At 39.8% G+C, this 20967-nt stretch overlaps 1 long non-coding RNA gene across 1 annotated transcript in view; it reads right to left on the bottom strand.

Moving 5' to 3' along the window:
• Positions 1 to 17504, bottom strand: part of LOC114676382 (uncharacterized) — a 142038-nt gene extending 124534 nt beyond the window's left edge. The window contains exon 1 of the long non-coding RNA XR_003727369.2: positions 17461 to 17504. This is a non-coding gene — a long non-coding RNA (uncharacterized LOC114676382). The remainder of the gene's footprint in view (positions 1 to 17460) is intronic.
• Between the last annotated feature and the right edge of the window lie 3463 nt (positions 17505 to 20967).

Here is a 20967-nt window from a genome sequence, read left to right as displayed (position 1 = left end):
AAAACTCTCAATAAACTAGGTATTGATGGGACGTATCTCAAAGTAATAAGAGCTATTTATGACAAACCCACAGCCAATATCAAACTGAATGGGCAAAAACTGGAAGCATTCCCTTTGAAAACTGGCACAAGACAGGGATGCCCTCTCTCACCATTCCTATTTAACATAGTGTTGCAAGTTTTGGCCAGGGCAGTCAGGCAGGAGAAAGAAATGCAAGGTATTCAATTAGGAAAAGAGGAAGTCAAATTGTTCCTGTTTGCAGATGACATGATTGTATACTTAGAAAACCCCATTGTCTCAGCCCCAAATCACCTTAAGTTGATAAGCAACTTCAGCAAAGTCTCAGGATACAAAATCAATGTGCAAAAATCACAAGCATTCCTATTCACCAATAACAGACAAACAGAGAGCCAAATCTTGAGTGAACTTCCATTCACAATTGCTTCAAAGAGAATAAAATACCTAGGAATCCAACTTACAAGGGATGTGAAGGACCTCTTCAAGGAGAACTACAAACCACTGCTCAATGAAATAAAAGAGGACACAAACAAATGGAAGAACATTCCACGCTCATGGATAGGAAGAATCAATATCATGAAAATGGCCAACCACCCAAGGTAATTTATAGATTCAATGCCATCCCCATCAAGCTACCAATGGTTTTCTTCACAGAATTGGAAAAAACTACTTTAAAGTTCATATGGAACCAAAAAAGAGCCCTCATTGCCAAGGCAATCCTAAGCCAAAAGAACAAAGCTGGAGGCATCATGCTACCTGACTTCAAACTATACTACAAGGCTACCGTAACCAAAACAGCATGGTACTGGTACCAAAACAGAGATATAGACCAATGGAATAGAACAGAGCCCTCAGAAATAATACTACACATCTACAACCACCTGATCTTTGACAAACCTGGCAAAAATAGGAAATGGGGAAAGGATTCCCTATTTAATAAATGGTGCTGGGAAAACTGGCTAGTCATATGTAGAAAGCTGAAACTGGATCCCTTCCTTACACCTTATACAAAAATTAATTCAAGATGGATTAAAGACTTAAATGTTAGACGTAAAACCATAAAAACCCTAGAAGAAAACCTAGGCAATACCGTTCAGGACATAGGCATGGGCAAGGACTTCATGACTAAAACACCAAAAGCAACGGCAACAAAAGCCAAAATTGACAAATGGGATCTAATTATACTAAAGAGCTTCTGCACAGCAAAAGAAATTACCATCAGAGGGAACAGGCAACCTACAGCATGGAAGAAAATTTTTGCAATCTACCCATCTGACAAAGGGCTAATATCAAGAATCTACAAAGAACTTAAACACATTTACAAGAAAAAATCAAACAACCCCATCAAAAAGTGGGAGAAGGATATGAACAGACATTTCTCAAAAGATGACATTTATGCAGCCAACAGCCACATTAAAAAATGCTCATCATCACTGGCCATCAGAGAAATGCAAACCAAAACCACAAGGAGATACCATCTCACACCAGTTAGAATGGCAATCATTAAAAAGTCAGGAAACAACAGATGCTGGAGAGGATGTGGAGAAATAGGAACGCTTTTACACTGTTGGTGGGAGTGTAAACCAGTTCAGCCATTGTGGAAGACAGTGTGGGTATTCCTCAAGGATCTAGAACTAGAAATACCATTTGACCCAGCCATCCCATTACTGGGTATATACCCAAAGGATTATAAATCATGCTGCTATAAAGACACATGCACACGCATGTTTATTGTGGCACTATTCACAATAGCAAAGACTTGGAACCAACCCAAATGTCCATCAATGATAGACTGGATTAAGAAAATGTGGCACATATATACCATGGAATTCTATGCAGCCATAAAAAAGGATGAGTTCCTGTCCTTTGTAGGGACATGGATGAAGCTGGAAACCATCATTCTGAGCAAACTATCACAAGGACAGAAAACCGAACACTGCATGTTCTCACTCATAGGTGGGAACTGAACAATGAGAACACTTGGACACAGGGTGGGGAACATCACACACCGGGATCTGTCTTGAGTTTGGGGGAGGGGGAGGATTAGCATTGGGATAAATATCTAATGCAAATGGGTGCAGCACACCAACATAGCACATGTATACCTATGTAACAAACCTGCACATTGTGCACATGTACCCTAGAACTTAAATAATAATAATAATAATAAAAGACCCACTGAAATCAGGATTAAGAAATAACCATTGGCTTGAGGCGATGAAATCTGGAAAGTGCTAATCCACATTTAGCCAGGGATATGTTGTCTGGCATAAACCACTTCCCCACATTTTGTGAAATGAAACCCTAAAAAAACAGATACCTCCTCCACCTGATCTACCTTGTAGGACAAGGAAGGCTGAATTAAGGCATCTGGTCTTTCTGGATGGCACATCAAATAATATTGGATTCAAAACCAGAGAGAAAGCTGTTTCCTTGTTAATTTTCTTTCAGTTCTTTTGAAGAAATAGCCTCAGAATCATGTAAATGGATCCTGGAAAACTTCAGCAATATTTGCCATTTCTTTTTCAAACAGAGGCTTGGGCCTGTGACTCAGAGCCCTCAGACAACAGTATTTAAACATCAATTTGAACTAAACGTCGATATTTGGTTTTCATAGCATAATTTTTTAACTGTTACTGCTATCTATTGTTTTTTTAAGTGGCCATGTAGGAATTATTCCAGGGATATGAGGGTGGTTCAATATTAAGAAATCATTAAGTTATAAGAAAATATCATATAATCAAATCGATAATGTATTTTACATTGTTAAATTTAGAAAATACTCCTAATAAAAACACTAGCTAAAATAAAAACAAAAACAACCTACTTTGCCAAGAACAGCATATGTAATTTTTTAACTTTGTTAATTTGTGTTTTGAAATAATTTTGAACTTATGAGAGTTGAAAAATAGCATAAAGAATTCTTGTATACTTTATATTCCGATTCCCCAAATGCTAACCTCTTACATATCCCTAGTACTATTAACAAAACTCCGGAAATTTACACTCATAAAATGCTATTTTCTAGTTTATAAGCCTGATTCTAACCTTACCAATTGTCCCATTGGTATCCTTTTTCTGGTACAGGATATAACTCAGGATCAAATGCCTCATTGACGTGTCATGTTTCGTTATTCTCATTTAAACTAGAATACATTCTCAGCTTTTCTTTTTAAAAGCTTTTTAAAACTTAAATACATTTTCTGTGAAAAAGATATTGCACATGCGAGTATGTGAGTATGCGAGTTTATAGCAGCACAATGCACAGTTGCAAAAATATGGAACCAACCCAAATACCCATCAATCAATGAGTGGATAAAGAAAATGTGAGATATATATATATATATGATGGAATACTAGTCAGCCATAAAAATGAATGAATTAATGGCATTCGCTGCAACCTGGGTGGAATTGGAGACCATTATCCTAAGTGAAGCAACTCAGGAATGGAAAACCAAACATTATGTGTTCTCACTCATAAGTGGGAGCTGAGCTATGAGGATGCAAAGGCATAAGAATGACACAATGGACTTTGGGGACTTAGCGGGGAAAGGTGGGAAGGGGATAGGGACAGAAGACCACAAATTGGGTTCAGTGTATACTTCTTGGGTGATGGGTGCACCAAAATCTCACCAATCACCACTGAAGAACTTACTCATGTAACCAAATACCACCTGTTTCCCCAAAACCTATGGAAATAAATTTTTTTTAAATTAAACACACCTTTTTGAGAGTAGTTTTAGGTTCACAGCAAAATTGATTAGAGAATTCTCATATATTCCCTGCCCCTTCCCAGGCATAGTGTTCCCTGTTATCAACAGTCCCCACCAGAGTGGTCTATTTGTTACAATGGATGAGCTTACATCAATTTGTACATGAGTAGCACCCAAAGTCCATGGTTTACATGAGAATTCACACTTGGTGTTGTACATTTCATGGCTTTGGACAAATATATAATGACACGTATTTATCACTATAGTATCATACAGAGTAGTTTCATTGCCCTAAAAAATCCTCTGTGCTCCACCTCTGCCCTCCTTCTAACCCCTGGCAACCACTGATGCTTTTACTATCTCCATAGTTTTGCCTTTTCCAGAACATCATGTAGCTGGAATCATACAGTATGTAGCCATTTCAGATTGGCTTCTTTCACTTGGTAATATGCACTTAAAATTCTTCCACATCTTTTCATGGCCTGACAGCACTTTTTTTTAGTGCTGAATAGTATTCCATTGTTTGATTGTACCACAGTTTGTCCATTCACTTACTAAAGGCCGCCTTGGTTGCTTCAAAGTTTTGGCAAATATCAAAGAGTACAACTGCTGGCTATGGTTAATAGTATGTTTACTTTTTTAAGAAACTGCCAAACTGTCCCAAAATGGCTATACCATTTTGCATTACCACTAGCAATGAATGAGAGTTCCTTTTGCTCCACATCCTTGCTAGCATTTGGTGTTATCAGTGTTCCAAATACTTGCAAAAGACATCTTCACTTCTTACTTGGCATATTTATTTTCTTATTGTTGCACTTTAAGAATTCTTCATATATTCAGAAAACAGTCTTTTATCAGATATGTCTTTTGCAAATATTTTCTCCCAGTCTGTGGCTTATCTTCTCATTCTTTTGACGTTGTCTTTTGCAAAATAGAAATCTTTATCTTTAATGCCGTTCAGCTATTATTTCTTTCCTGGACTGTGCCTTTAGTGTTGTAACTAAAAAGCCATTGTCATGTCCAAGGTCCTCTAGATTTTCTCCTGTTCTCTTCCAGGAGTTTTATAGTTCTGCATTTCATAGCATAATATTTACTTTCACAGTTGCCTCCAAAATAAATGTCAATTAACATCTATTTTCCACTGACAGTTGCAACTTAGTTTTTTTTTTGTGCATGCCAATTTATGAATAAATTTATTTTTAAAATATTAAGTAATTAATAGCAAAGGCAGCAAGTGGCTACATAAAAACATGACATGGAATAGAGATGACTCAAGTTTGGAGGAACATAATTATAGGAGGTGGGATCTTCTGCCAATAGAATGAAAGCAGAGCATTATAAAGAAGGCTTAAATGGCCTCCCCCTACAGCCTGGGAGCTTCTGAGTTCTCTAGTGACCAAGCAGGGGGTTTTTACTTGAGCCAAGCATAGGAGGAAGATGGAGCTAGAAAAAGCATACATACATTTAGGGAATTAAAGAAGAACCTGAGCCAAGACCTAGGGTTCTTTCTTCATACAAGGTGTTGGGGGCCAACTTAAAGGAACAAAAAGGCTCTTGCAAATAAACTCAGCTCTGAACCAGAAATGTAAGCTGGACTTAGGCACCACTTGCCCTCAAACCTAGCACACTTGGTCAGTGCACAACCTGAACAATCATACCAGGAGCCCTGTCAAAAGCAATCAGCATTCATTTGACTGTACAAAAGTATTACAAATGGAGGAAACAAAGTAAGATTAAGCAAACTTGATTGCTCATGAGCTCAGCATAGCTGGAGCTGAGTATTCAATCTATAACCTTGTAAATGTCATCCTTCTAAACATTGTGTGTGGGACTTTTGTACCTGGGGCTGAAATGGCAAACATGTTTAAGCGGCATATCTATGAGCTGGCAATGGCTATTTGAAACTCTTTTTAATAAGGTCTGTGGGCCCACATCTACATTTACAGTTCTGATTGATTAATTAAATCTGCTCTAGAAATGGGATTAGGGAGGGGCAGTACCTGGACCATGCACCTGTAGGGGCCTACGTAGGAGCGTCACTATCTGCTCAGCACAGGAACAGGAAGCTGTAAGACTAAAGGGAAAAGGGATTTGTTGGAAAAGGATTCCAGACCGACCATGCCTCTTCCTGACATACCTCTGGCCCCCACACTTCCATTTCTGAGGAGTTCTATCTCATCTTTTGGCCCAAACACCATCTCCTCCACAAAGAGTTTCCTGACCCTCTCAGATGGGCGATCTCCTCTCATTCTTATTCCCATCATCCACCTCACAATCACTTGGGATGTGGTAGACGAAGTTCTGTCTATCCACCTTGATCTCAGTTTTAACCTGGGTTCTAGGAATAGAATTCAAGGGTCCCTGAACTTAGATGCGAAACAAACCTACACCTCCACTTTCACTGACATCTAACAGAAGTTGAGCATAGCCTTCAGTTACAATTAAAGGCAACAAGTATCTGTGACTTCCCCATTAATAGAAAAAGCATATTTTATACGTCATAATTATTGTAGATATATCAAAATATTATTTATACAATTTTAAATCTGAAATTAGCTATTAGCTCTATCATTAACTGAGTTATTAAAGGCATTAAGAACCGTATTCACTAATACATCAAAATTTTTAAAAATCTTTTGATAATTACTAGTATAATTGGTTTCCTTTGTGACTCTGCCATTTCATGCATTTTCTCAGCTTTATTGAGGCACAATAGATGGGATGGTTTCAATCTGCACCCCCACCCAAATCTCACGTTCAATTGTCATTCCCAATGTTGGAGGTGGAGCCTAGTGCGAGGTGATTGGATCGTGGGGGCAGTTTCTCATGAATGGTTTAATACCATCCCTGTTGGTACTATCGTGGTGATAGTAAGCGCTCATGAGATCTGGTTGTTTAAAAGTGTGTAGCACCTCCCTGACTCTTTTGCTCCTGCTCCCGCCATGTAAGATGCCTCACTCCCTCTTTGCCTTCTGCTATGATTGTAAGCTTCGTGAGGCCTCCCCAAAAGCAGACGCTGCCATGCTTCCCGAACAGCCTGTAGAACTGTGAGCCAAATAATCCTTTTTTTGTTCTTTTAATAAATTACCTAGTCTCAGGGATTTCTTTATAGCAATGCAAGAATGGACTAATAGACAAAAATTTTATGTATTTAGGGTATAAAATGTGATGTTTTGATATACATATACATTGTACAATCATTACCACAATCAAGCTAGTTAATGCCTCCATCACCTCATGTGGTTACCTCTTTGTGGTAAGATCTACTCTTCGCAAATTTCAATCACACATTATTGCTAACTACAGATCTCACTTATGTGTGGAATCTAAAAAAGTCAAACTCATAGAAATAGAGAGGAGGGCAGTTGCAAGCAATTGGGGGTTGGAGAAATGAGATGATGTTGGTCAAAGGGTACAAACTTTCAATTATAAGACAAATAAGCTCTGGCGACCTAATGAACAGCAGGGTGCCTATCATTACATAGTTTTTAAAACAGTGTTCTGAGAAGGAAGCCCAGGTCTTCATCAAATAGCTAAAGGGATCCATGGCATACAATAGATTAAAAACCACCTCTGTCCTCCCCAGAGGTGACCAGAGGGTGAGCTCTCTGACTTGAGGACAAAGTCCAGGCCTCACTCACCTTTGAACTGCTGGCACCCAGCACAGTGCCTGGTACATAATAGATGCTTAATAAGCAGTCCCTAATAGGCTGCTCATCGCATCTCTGCTAGCAGGGTACAGTGAGGTTTGTGCCACTGAGGTAAGTACAAAAAGCTGCATTTTAGAGACAGACTGGGTTTTCTTAGCCAGTTCAGTCCTGGAGAGAACTGACTATTTCTACTGCCTCTCACTCCTCCTTACTGATCTGTGCCCACATGTATCCATTTCGATGTGGAAGTATCTGCTGTCCTGCTAACAGCAAGGCCCAGTTTGATGTTTGATGTCTGTGTTAGAGAAGGACGGTTGGACCCCTTTCCAGAACCTACATGAGGACTCCACCCAGGAGCTGCAGTGAGATTCTGAGGGTGCTGACCGGCTAAGTGGATATGTTCAGTGCCCTCCAGAAGGCATGTGAATCACTGCTGCCCCACAGCTGTCAGGTTGCAAATTTCTCCGTACTCTTGGTAGTCTCTCCTTGATTTTTGGCTGCTTTCATTATTTAGCTCTAAGTCTCCTCTCAGACAACAAGAACAACCAATAGTTAATGTCATGACTCAGAAAACATGGCCAGGGCCAACCAGATACCCAAAACTGACCGTACCAGGGGATGGTTTGTAACAAACCCATCTGTCCTGCAACGGGAGCAAGCGGGACTCGGGAGAAGCTTCACTGTGGTGTGCAGCAGGCAGCAAGGCACAGCCTCACTCTGAATGCACTCCGCTTCTTTCTATAAATTTCCTTCGTATTTTAGCATTACTCTGATTGGCTAATGAGATGTCAAAAGCATGAGGTTAATCAATGCGAATCATAACCTCAGCTGTGCTTACATTGCAATAGCCTTCACCGCCATCACCAAAAATATAGGCTCTCTCCACAATAAACACTTTTTATAATACCAGTAAGACCACTCCAGGGAGTGTTGTTATCATGAAATAATCATGGCCCTGTGGGACTCAGCCTGGCTGTGTTTCATGCCTCATAATGCTGGGTAGGGGGGGATGAAGGAGGGGAGAAAGGAGGGCAGAGGTAAGGGGTGATTATATCAAAATAACGGCACCCCCTATTGTGCTCTTTTGCTTAAAGCTTCAGATACCTCAGCTGAGAACATGTGCCTGTGAATTGTACCAGGTTGAACAGCTGTGACTTTTGTGCATACAGCCATCTGCATTCATGTATTTTTAATGGGCCACTTTGGGGCTGTCAACTTGCAAACAAAACTTAGGTTAGGTTTTGAATCCTGGTCAACAATATTGAATTCTAGCTCTTGGTTAGTCCTCCTCACCAACTTCTCCTGCAAGAATTACTAACAAAATTGAAGTTGTAGGAAAAACAAGAAGAAAATGCAGAATCTTGCATCTCACATTCACGAAAGGGTCCCGACAATGGAAGGATGTGAGGGGTCTCCAGGGTTGGTGACTCAGCCCATTTGACTTGATTTGGACTCATTTTGATTACATGTGAATTTCCTTCCCTGATTGCCAATGTGAATTTTTGGATACTGTGGCACATTAATCAGGTTTACATGGTAGATAGCTGCACGGGTGGTTCATATCTGTCCATAATAATGCAAAATGACAGCCAAAAGCAAAGACAGAGGCTTGTGAAAACTGCTGTTAAGATGTATGGTTTTAAGGAATATGGCATGTTTGTATAATATATATTCTGCTAGTAATAATGACTTAGTGAATGAAAGCAATTGTTTACCAAAAATGACTTCTGAACTTATTTAGATTTTCTCCACACATTCTGTGAGGCCGAGAATGCCATATTTCCTTCCAGATGCATTACAACTTTGAACATGTATAGAATCAAAGGTAAGTTTTTCAAGTGAAGGTAATTTTATAGCCTAAATAGACCAAGAGTTTGCTTTCTCATAACAGCTAAACTATTTAAGGGGTTAAGCTGATGGTTTGTTTTATGGTGATGGTCGTTTAATGTCAGTCTGTATTATAAGGAAGTCTTGATATGGTTCAGGTGCAAAGGCGATTATGTCCGTTTCTCCTCCTACCATAAAAAAATCACACAAAAAAAACCCAAGGAAATCAATCGAAACCAATACTTATTTGAGGCAATTTTCCTCTTTTCAATTCTTTAACATTAATTCAGAATGGTATCAAAGTTACAAGAGTCAAATTGGACTCTGAAACACCAAGAAAATTATTTTTCAAAAACATGTATGCTCAGTGGGCAGGGAAGTAATGCCATCAAATGATCCCATGCTGAGCCCTCAAATCCCCTCCTAAAATAAAACCATAACTTGGTGTCTTCCCCTGATAATTATTCTCACTAAGCAACTATCTTCTTTTTAAGCTTCTTAAAATCATTTCATGGCCAAAGAAGAGAGGAGCAAGATGGTTTTGATCTTTTACTGACAGTGATTCAACCAATTCAGCATTTGTTGGAGACTGGCTGTTCCTTTTTTAAATTTCATCAGGCCAAAATTGTTATAAAACGTCCTCTGTGAAAGAATATTCCATTTTAATCATGATTTCTCTTAAGAAAAAGAAACATAAACATGTCAACATGACACTAGAGAACCACAATGTGTCTTCCTAATACAATAATAGCCATGGTTTTATGAACCATTCAATGAAAGAGCCAAAGGAGAAATTAGATCCTTTGGCCCTGGTTACTGAATGTAATAGATCTCCCCTCAGTTAGATAGCTGGGAACAGGCTGAAATGATTAATAGGAAAGCTTGATGGTGTAAAAACTGCTTAATGTAAGAGCGCAATATGGCATGCAAACCAAACTAAAACAGCCATAAATATTTTAGGCACCTTATAAAGATTTAAGAATATTTATTCCACATATAAATCCGTTGTGTAGTATCAGTGAAAGCTAAGAGTCCAGAGGTCTGGCAGCCTGAAATACAATGCAGTGGATGAGGGCTGTATGCCTTCTCTCTGTTTGCATTTTCCTGTGATGATTAAACCAAATTAGTTGGCTAACTGCTTCCAAAATGAGGCAAAACTCCCAAGTGCCAATCCTTTTACAGCTTTGTCAGCACTTACTGCTCAGAGAAATCTGATCTCCAAAGCTTTGCGACAGGGAGTAAGGGTGGGGCCAGAGCCTCCCCCTGGTAGTTTTATCTCACATTTCAAGTCTCTTACATCTGTGCTAACCAAAGTGTTGTCTTGCATCAGCTGCAATGCTGGATGCTGATTAGAAATGCAGAATTCCAGGCCCCAGCCCAGACCTACTGAATCAGAGGCTACAGTGTACCAACATCCCCAGGTGGTTTGCATGCATGTTAAAGTTTGGGAAACCCTGGGTACACCCTCAGCTCTCTCACGTCTCCCATTCCTGCCTTTATCCCCAAGCACCAGATGGCTCCCAGAGTGTAGCTAGTGAGATGGCAGCTTTGTCACTGACAGGACGTGTGGTCTTGGATTTTTGTAATCTTACTTAGCCTCTCTGAGCCTCCATTTTCTCATTTAAAAATAAAGGGAAATAACAACAATTTCAAGGGGGTGGTGAAAAGACTAAGTGAAATAATGTATTCAAAAGCTCACAGTGAGATGCCTGATATATAGCTAATGCCCAATCAATGGTTGAAATTGGGGGTGATAAAAAGGCACAGATAGGACAAATTTCAGCTTTCACAAAACTGTTCAGAAATCCCTTATCAATTTCTTTATCTATTCAATGAGACCCATAAAACAAAGATGTTTGGAAGTTGGGATAAGAGCAGAGAAAAGTGTCAGTTACTAAGAGAAATAACAGCAATAAGAGTGTGACTGTGGATTAGTTATCTTTACCTGTGTGTCAATTACCCTAAAACTTATTGGCTTAAAACAAATGTTTATTATCTTGTCATGTCTGTGGGTCAGGAATTCAAGATCATCTCAGATGGGTAGGTTCTATCTCAGGTTCTCTCATGAAGGTTAAATCAAGAAGTTGGCTGGGGCTGCAGTCATCTGAAGGCTCAACTGGGGCAGGAGAATCTTTTCCAAGAGCATTCATTCACATAGTGCAGAATGTTAGCAGGAGGCCTCAATTCCTTCCCCTGTGGGCTCTCCATGAGCTGAATATCTTCATGGCATCATGCCTGGCTGACAGAGAGGACATGGAGGAAGTCATGGTTCCTTATATGGCCTGGCCTCAGAAATCACGCACCAGACACCCTATCTGAGAAGCATTCATGGTTGTGGCACTAATAGGTGGCCAGAGGTAAGCTTTGGTCCTTAACCTCTTCAGACCCTAAACCCCTGCTAAAAACAAAAGTTAGACCCGAGTGCAAATTGTTCTTCTTATGCAAATACTACTTCAAAGCAATTCTCTCTTTCAACCAAATTGTTGCCCCCAAATCTCTACTATATAGAAATGCTGGAGTCCCCAATGTGTCTCTACTACACTTGTAAAATAGCTTCTAGAGTGTCATAAATCCAGATAGTCATAAAAGTTTTCAGTGATTACATTTTCAGTTCAGCCTGAAACACTTCCCCACTCCCAATACACCTTTTCATCCAACTCAAGTCCCACAATCCTTCTAGTTATAGGTTAAATATCCCTTTCTCTGGGAGGCCCTAGGTTAGATAGGACTGTTGCAATATCTCCCAGAACCCTCTCAAATTCCTTTATCATAATACTCTTCACACATTCAGGAATTCACGTGTTTGTGCATGTCCAGTCTTGTTCAATTTGTATATACTGGAACCTGATACAGGGGTGGCACATAGTAGGTTCTCAAAATCTGTTGCATAAATTTTTATGTATCCATTTATTCAGTAAATGTTGAGGGCCTACTGTGTGCTGGGCAGAATTCTACGCACAGCAGACATAGCTGTGAACAAAATCAAACAAGTCCTAGATGGGTGAAGGCAGATTAAAAAAAAAAAAAACTAATAAAGACAGAACAACACATACAGGGGCCTGTGGCAGGGTCGAGGGTTGGAGGAGGGAGAGCATCAGGAAGAATAGCTAATGGGTGCTGGGCTTAATACCTGGGTGATGGGATGATCTGTGCAGCAAACCACCGTGCACACATTTACCTATGTAACAAACCTGCACATCCTGCACACGTACCCCAGAACTGAAAATAAAAGTTGAAAATTAAAAAAAAAACAAACTAATAACCAAACAAAAATCCAACACGTCACGATACAAAAAAAATTCTTCAAAGAATAGCAAAGAGCAAGAAGACAGAGTAATGGAGTAGTTCTAATTTAGAAAAGGTGGTTAGGAGAGGCCTCCCCAAAGTGAATAAAGCCCTGAATAAAGTGAAAACACAAGCCATGAAGATATCCACAGGGAATGTGTTCTAGAAGGTGGGAACAGCTAGTGCAAAGCCTAAGTGGGTAGAATATTTGCCATATACAAGGATCTGCAAGGAGGCTGGTATGCTACAGTAGAATAGGACATGGTAGGTGGCAAGGTCAGAGGGGTACATGTGGGGACAGCAAATCACACAGGGTGCTGAAGGTCACTCCATTGGAGACCTGACCAGGGGACAACATGATCTGATGTGAACGGTGTTATAAAGACCCACCTGGCCATTTCGGTGGAGGAGACTATGGGAGCAAGAGTGGACATATAGAATGTGATGAAATTCAGCCCACTCTGTTGGATACTGAGAGGGATAGAAGATGAAGACAGCATTTGGTCTTCATTGATGAAGAAAAAAACAAGTAAACAAATAACTCAAACGTGGCTAAGCCATGGTACAAACAAAAGCCATCAATTGTGACTCAGCGATAATGACGGCCACTTCTCACTCATTGACCAGGTGCCTCATGTTCCTCACACTTTATCTGGCTTATTCCTCCAAAACACTCCACAGGGAGGAGGCATTAGCCACAGGTCATCGAATGCCAAATGCCCCCCAGTTTCTTAGCACCCACGTTGTCAACAGCATACAGTGACAAATGGAGGCCCCAAGAGGTCCATTTTTGTCTTTCCATTTCTTAGCAACTTGCTCAAAAATCAAGCTCATTTTAAATGGCAGAGCTGGAATTTAAAACCAGGCAGCCTGACTCCAAAGCAGAGTTCTGAACCAGGTCACCACATTGCCACCAAATGTCTTCCCTGTAGGTATTTGGGCTTCTGGCCTCTGGTTTGGGGAAAAGAAAAATGAGCAATGAAAACACAAAGAGCTCTCGAAATGATAAAGCAGAGTTTTATGATGCTGAGGATGGTTGTAAAAGCAGCAATAGGTTTTAATGAGCTAAGAATTCTTTTAGCCCAGCAAAGTGATTTGTATCTTTCCCAGCGCTATACTCCCAAATGACAAAAATCATTATGTTTTCCCAGCCTCCTACAAGTTGCTCTATCTTATTTATGTTGTTCTCCACACAAATGGAGAAAACTCTTTTCTTCTTAAAATTCAAATTCATTCCTGCTTAATTTTCCTCTTCTTTTATTTTGGTTTTGTCCTTTCAGGGAAGTCCCCCTGCTAATTGTAAGGGCAGTTGTGATGAACTTCCACTAACCCCAAGATGGCAAATGTCTGGCCATTGTTTTCTTTCTTTCTCTCTCTCCCTCTCCTCTTGTTGCAGACATCTCTAATTGATACTGGTGTCCTCTGCCTGTCCTTTCTGAGATTTCACGGTGCTTTTCACAGCACTCCAGAGCGTCAGTTGCTACCAATAGATCAACGTTAAACCCATGTGCCATCTTTGAAGTTATAGTCTTTCTCAAAGCCTTGGTTATGAAAATGGGGGATCATCTCACTCAGGGATACTCTTTGAAATACCCATCAGGGTTCTTAGCACAGAAGCCATGGTGAATGCAGGTATCTGGTAAGAGGCAGCATATGCATAGAAAGGAGGGCTGGTGGGTTGTATTAAAGCGGTCCTGGAAAGGGGAGAGCTGAGAAGCATGAATAGCACTTGGGAGGCTACCACCTCATAATAATCCAGACAAGAGAGGAAGATGGCCAAATTGAGGTAATGGCAGCAGAAATGGGAGGTTTTGCAGTGTTTTTTCAAGCTGTAAGTCATGAAATCAATTTGCTGGGTCATGACCACCACTTCTTAAAAATGAAGTAATAAAATAGAATAGAATAGGTATTGTTTGGTGAAGCTCATTTCAGCCCTTATATTACATGTGTGTATCAGGTTGTAACGTAAAAGGTATGTCTTACTATGATAGGTTGAATAACAGTCCCCAGGCCCCTCACCAAAGACCTCCACACCCTAATCCCTTGAACCTGTGAATATGTTACATTACATGGCAAAAATTCTATTACAGATAGAATTAAGGTTACTAATTAGCTAATCTAGAAATAGGGAAATTTTCCTGGGTTGTGGAACCAGTGATTTCAGACTGGTGGGACCTTGAACCAAGAAAACAGCCTGGCCCACAGGACTTTTGGCCTACAGAATTTTTAGATAATAAATAAGTATAGTTTCAGTCCTCCAAATATGTGGCAATTTGTTATTGCAGCAGTAGAAAACTAACAAAGGCTTGAAAAAAGTTTGACAGTTTCTGCTGCAGGCGTTTAGTATCAGATGACTGGGTTCTATTTACTAGTTCTTGTATTTAGTTGCCTGTGACCTTGGGCAAGTTATCCAACATTTCCTTGGATATAAAACTGGGGTATAATAAAGCAAACTCACTGGGTTTTGGAGGGACCAGGACCAAAATTAATGGTGGTAATGCACGTAAAATATTCAGAGTGATAATTATTACTGTGTCCTTGATTTAGTAGAAAGGCAAGCTTCTTGACCTTCAGTTTCTTATCTGGAAAATGGAGATAATATGACTCCCTCATTTGGTTGGGGTCAAGAACTAATCAAGTATTATAAAATAAGGCTCACAAAACTCCCTAAAAACTATAGATAAAAGATGATAAGAAACTACTAGTTCTTCACTGCAATATCTGCTCTCCCCTTCTTCCTTATTAATATAACCTCCAACTTTTAGCAGAGACATGGCTGCTTAGGATAAAGAGGATGTGACCCAGTCTCCCTGGGAGCTTGATGTAGCCATATGACTTAAGTGCTGGCCAGTCATGTGTAAGCAGAAGTGTTATGTGCAGCTTCCAGAAAGTCTGCCTAAAAGGCTGTGGACAGACCCTTCTTCTACCTTCTTTTCTGTTGACAGGCTTGAGGTCATAATGGCAGGAATTCAAGCAGCCATTTGGGACTATGAGATTGAGAACTCCAGAGCAGCAGGATAGAAAAAAAGCTGAGTCCTTGGGGATTTGCAGGGCCACACAAGCAGCCTGAATTGCCTATCTCAGTGCTTTGCTTAGACAGGAGAGAAACAAACTTTATTAGTACGTTTTCCTACTGTTGTAAAGAACTGCCTGAGACTGGGTAATTTATAAAGAAAAGAGGTTAATTGTAAGTTACACCTGAGACTAGAGAGGCCTCAGGAAACTTACAATCATGGTGGAAGGTGAAGGGGAAGCAAGGCACCTTCTTTGCAAGGCAGCAGGAAGGAGAAGTGCAAGCATATGCCAGATGCTTATAAAACCATCAGATCTCGTGACACTATCAGATCTCATTCACTATCATGAGAACAGCACGGGGGAACCTGCCCCCATGATCCAATTACCTCCACTTGGCTCTGCCCTTGACACCTGGGGATTATGGAAATTATAATTCAATATGATATTTGGGTGGGAACACAGCCAAACCATATCACTTCTGACACTTAGGTTGTAGAACTTGTAGGGCTCAAAGCTTTCCAATTTGCTACTCACAGCATCAAGCAACTCACCACAAGTTGAAGCTCTTTGATCAACCAGTTTATGATATTAATGATGCTTTAAAACTTTGCAAACTGCTATACCCATATGCCAAGAGCTCTCAAAAGGATCCCAAATATTTATAAAACAAATATATAGATTCATTTAAATGCTTAAATAAAGTAAGGTGAAGTATTTACATGGAAATGTTTTAACTCAATAAGACATTTTTCAAATGGCTCAATTTGTCTCATGGATCAGTCATCAGGGAAAATAAACTAACCTGGCATCTTTGTGTGGACTCATAAAGGAAATTAGTTTGCAGTCCACAAGGAAGTTGCTTCTCATGCACTCAATTGTGTTATGTCAAAAGAATCAATAAAGATGAACTATTTTAAGATGAACATCCCAATATAATCCATTAGAGTGCATGGGCCATTTGCATTTTCTAAAGATGCAAATAATGAAATCAGGATGAAGAGTAATCCAAAACAATTTTCTACCTTCCAGAGAAGCCAAAGTATACAAATGGAATGAGAAGCTCCCTCTTATGTTATTCAGAGGAAGACTCTGGCCCAACCAGCTCATCTCACACATAACTCTGAGGTCCCCAAATCTAGAGGCATTTGAAGTTTATTAAATGAACTGGCCCTTCCTGACAGAAATCATGAACCAATTTTAATTCAAAAGGAAGCCTCCAAAAAAAGTACACCATTGTGTGATTTGAGAAAAGAAGGGCATTTACTATGGGTGGTACAAATTATACTCATGATCTTACTCCTTATAATATCCCAGGAGGCAAGTATTGTTCTATCTTGCAGATGAGGAGTGTGAGATATGAAGCGACTTCTGCAAGGTCACAGAGAGACACTGGCAGAATGAAGAAAGAAACCAAAGTCTGTTTGATGTAATAGTCTAGAGCAGAGCTGTGCAGTAAACATCTAATATGATCCACATATGTAATTTAAACATTTTAGTAGCCACATTAAAAAAATGAAATTAAAGCTACCACTCCGATTTTGACCCAATAGATTCAAAACATTATCTATATGTAATCAATATAAAAATTTCTTTGTATTAAGATATTTCACACATTTCTTTGTATTAAGTCTTCAAAACCTGGTCTGTATTTGACATTTATATCACATCTTCGTTCTGACTAGCCACATTTCAAGTGCTCAACAGACATGTGTGGCTAGTGGCAACTGTATTAGACAGCATAGGCCTAGAGTAATACTCAGTAATACTCAGTAATGCCTGAATTTGTAGACTTACAAAATTGTAGTAACCTGATGAGACCCTACAGGGTTGCCCATATTTAATTTTGCCAAGTATATTGGTTTGCTTAGGCTAAGTCATGATGCACTAACAAGCAACCCCAAATCTCAATGGCTTGCAACAACAAAATTTTATTTCCCCACTATGCAACATACGCATATGAGTTGGCTACCACTCTGCTCCTTGTCATCCTCTGTCCGAGACCCAGGCAGATGGAACAGGCAATACCCTGTGGAAGAAGGAAGAGAGATACTAGAGAAACACATACGGTCTCCTAAAGATTCTGCTAGGAAAGGGTACATTTGACCAATGAAAGAGACAAAGCAAGTCTCATGGCCAACTCTCGTATCTTGGGGGACAGAGTAGGAAAGGATATGTGGTTCTCCTCTGCAGATGGACAACAAATACTTTGAATAACGACCTAATCTCCAGCTCCAAGGAAGGACTTAATAACACTAACATCTATTATCATTTCAAAAATGATCTTTTAACACCACAAAAGTAAGAAGGAGGGAATGCATTATTCTTATTTTCTCATCTCACCAGAAACTGGTGAAATCTATCCCTTGGACAGACAGTTAGGATTTGGGATCATTGATCTATGGAGTGATCACACCTCCTCTGCTTTGCCCCATTTCCTAAACAGTATGATTTCCAGGCATTCTGAGTTTTCCAAGTCTTTTAAAATCCATGTAATGTGATATGCACCAAGTAATTTATTTCTAAAGGTGATTTACATGGATTTTCACTGTCTACTTTACATTTCTGTACTATTTGAATTTTTAAAAATATATCATTTGGCCATAAGAAAAAAATAAACATAAACATTTAACTCAACTCACAGGGGACCAGTGATGGGGTTGAGGGGAGCTTTTGTCTCCAAGTATGAGTGACGCAAACAGCCTCCTGTGTACCATAAGGGTGCCAACCACTTGGGCTCATTTCCCCTCAAGTTTTGCTTTATAATGCAGTTTAAGACTTAGGAGATTGGACTGGTTTAAATTCCTCAAAGGAGCCGTGTTGAGCCATCCAAAGGAACCATCCAGTAGCTTATAGAGTGAATTGAAAACCTGCCTTCTCCCTCCAAAGCAAATGTTTGCCACAAAAAAAAAACACCCAGCAAATATTACACCAGTAATGCAAAGATGTCCATTTCTCTCAGATGGATGAATTACAAAGCCCCAAACTTCCAGTCACAGCTCAGTAAAGCCCTCATGAAATCATAAGGCATTTTCTTTTCTGGAAAAAAAAAAATGAGGTAATTATGACCAAAAGTCATCGCACCTTGTATAGCCCCAGGAAACTAGCAGAACTTTATTAATCTTTAGATTAATATTTGGCCACCTTAACTTTTTTTTAAAAAAAGCAGCTACCCTGGGTCTCTCAAGAAAACTTATTAGATCTTTAAAGTATATCTATTTTTAAAATAATAAATATCTAAGCAAATAAATGCCACAGGCCCAAAGTCCCACAATTCACAGGAACAATTTCATTGCTCTTTTTACTGCTCCCAATATCACAAAAGTTTACAATTAACAGCCACCAACGTGAAAGAAGGAAAAGATAAAGAAAATGTTTATTGCTTTAGAAAAAGTGGTGTTGCCCTCTCAGCTCTGTAACCACCCTCCTTTCTGAGTGTCGCTGAGTAAATGAGACAGAATAAAACATGTTCTTAATGCGGACACCATGCATTTCCATAGACAGAAGCTGAGACGTGGCAGGAAGCACAAGCTCCAGAGCAGGGGGCTGGAGGGGGGAGGGTATGGATGATGCTCCCTAACGCAATTACTGCCAATGACAGTGTAAATTTCATATCGCCTCTGAGCAGGATAAAAATGTGCCGAGGGGCATCTGGGTTTGAATTAAGATCATCAAAATGCCAAAGGGGGAAGAATATCTGAAGTTAAAAAGAAAAAAAAAAAGGGATTCATCTTGAGATTTGCAAGTTCTTTTCTTTTTTCCTTCCTCATTCTTGATTTCAAGTATATATGTAGTTCATTCATTTATTCATTCAATAAACACATGCCAGGAACTGGAAACACTAATAACAGTAAAATACAATACATTTTTGTGTTCCTAAGTATGAAATTGCATCAATTTATTATGAATTAAATTTGAAAAACGTCACAGATTTAAAAACAAAGTACAAAAGTGCCTGATTCTTTTTAGTTCCACAAATACCTAGCATCCCAAAGCAATATGTAAACAAATTTCTATGCTGCTCAATGAATCCTTCCAATTTCGATAATAAACTAAGTAGTATCAGATCTAGTAGATGACTTTCATATGTAAGTTATGGTTTTATCCATTACTTTGACAATATTACTGATGTAACAGAGAAAAATTTTCAACTATGTAAAATACAATACTCTTAAAATCCAAATAACTTCATATTTTTAAAAATAGCACACATTCTAATCTTGCCATGGGTTAATAATGTTGTTAAACAACAACAACAACAACAACAACAACCTTTAACTAGGTTTCTTGTTAATTTGATGTTCTTGATAACTGGACCAGTTAGAATGAAAGCTGATTTTTACTGTGTCTCCAATAAAATACACACACACACACACACACACACACACACACACACTCACACACATATACACAGTGTTTCTTCTATATTGCAGAAAACAAGCAGCTTTTACATGTATCAAAAGAATATTTTACTAAGGATTTTTCCTTGTGATTTTTTTTTCTTCTTATTTTCCCCTCAGCCCTTTTACCACTAAGGCTAAGCCATGATGCTTACTGGGAAAGGAAAAGGCTGTTTCCCACACAACAATGAAGTCCACAGAGCAGGGAGACATCAGGACACCAGAAGCAGCAGCGACAAGAGAGAAAGGAAGACAGAGACTTAACAGCTCAGAGAACCTCAATTTGCTCCTTCCTCTACCCTCAGGGTTGAACCTTGAGAGAAGGAAATCGTAGAAACTTTGGGGCTGGCACCCTGCTTCCCCCTAGATCACCTGGGGGGACCCTTCACCCCTTTGAGAGAAGTATGGGAAGGGGACAGTCCCGGTTAAAGGTCTTGGCCTCAGATCTGGCCTCCGATTCCCTCTACATGCATGTGCTTAGATGAGATGTTCCTAAGGGACCCAGGAGTCGGTGGTGGACGTTCTCAGAGGACTGGAGAGATCTCATGAACAGAGGTGTGGCCGAGTCTGCAGTCACCAGCAGCAGGGGACTGGTGCAAACTTCAGAGACCGAGCATTCACCAGAACGACAGCCCAGCCCATCTCAGCCACACCACAGCAGACACCAGTCCAGGCACAGAGGAGGGTCTCCCACCACCCAGCTGTCCCATGAGGTGGTTAGCCTGCTCCTCAACCAGACACCACTCAGGGATAATAGAAAGGGGAAGAGAGAAGAGAATTGACATTTATTCAAAGAAGACACAGTTACCCTGAGAGTAGCTGTTTGAAACCAGAAGAGGCTCAGCAACATTTACTTGGCAAGTCTGTTTCTTTGGCCTAGTGGAATAAGCTGGTGGAAAATACTACTATTTTTTCAACTTTCTCAGTAACAGAATTGCGGTTTTCAACTGGGTACATCGCCTCCAAACCAAAAGATTGGACTTCCCAACCTGCCTTGCCACTAGATATGACCAGGTAATTAAGTTTTGGCCAATAAGATATAAATGTAGCCCAACAGCTTTG

This window comes from Macaca mulatta, chromosome 2 (genome assembly GCF_049350105.2).
Source record: "Macaca mulatta isolate MMU2019108-1 chromosome 2, T2T-MMU8v2.0, whole genome shotgun sequence".
Classification (NCBI taxonomy): domain Eukaryota; kingdom Metazoa; phylum Chordata; class Mammalia; order Primates; family Cercopithecidae; genus Macaca; species Macaca mulatta.
This window is presented reverse-complemented; position numbering and strand designations above follow the sequence as displayed.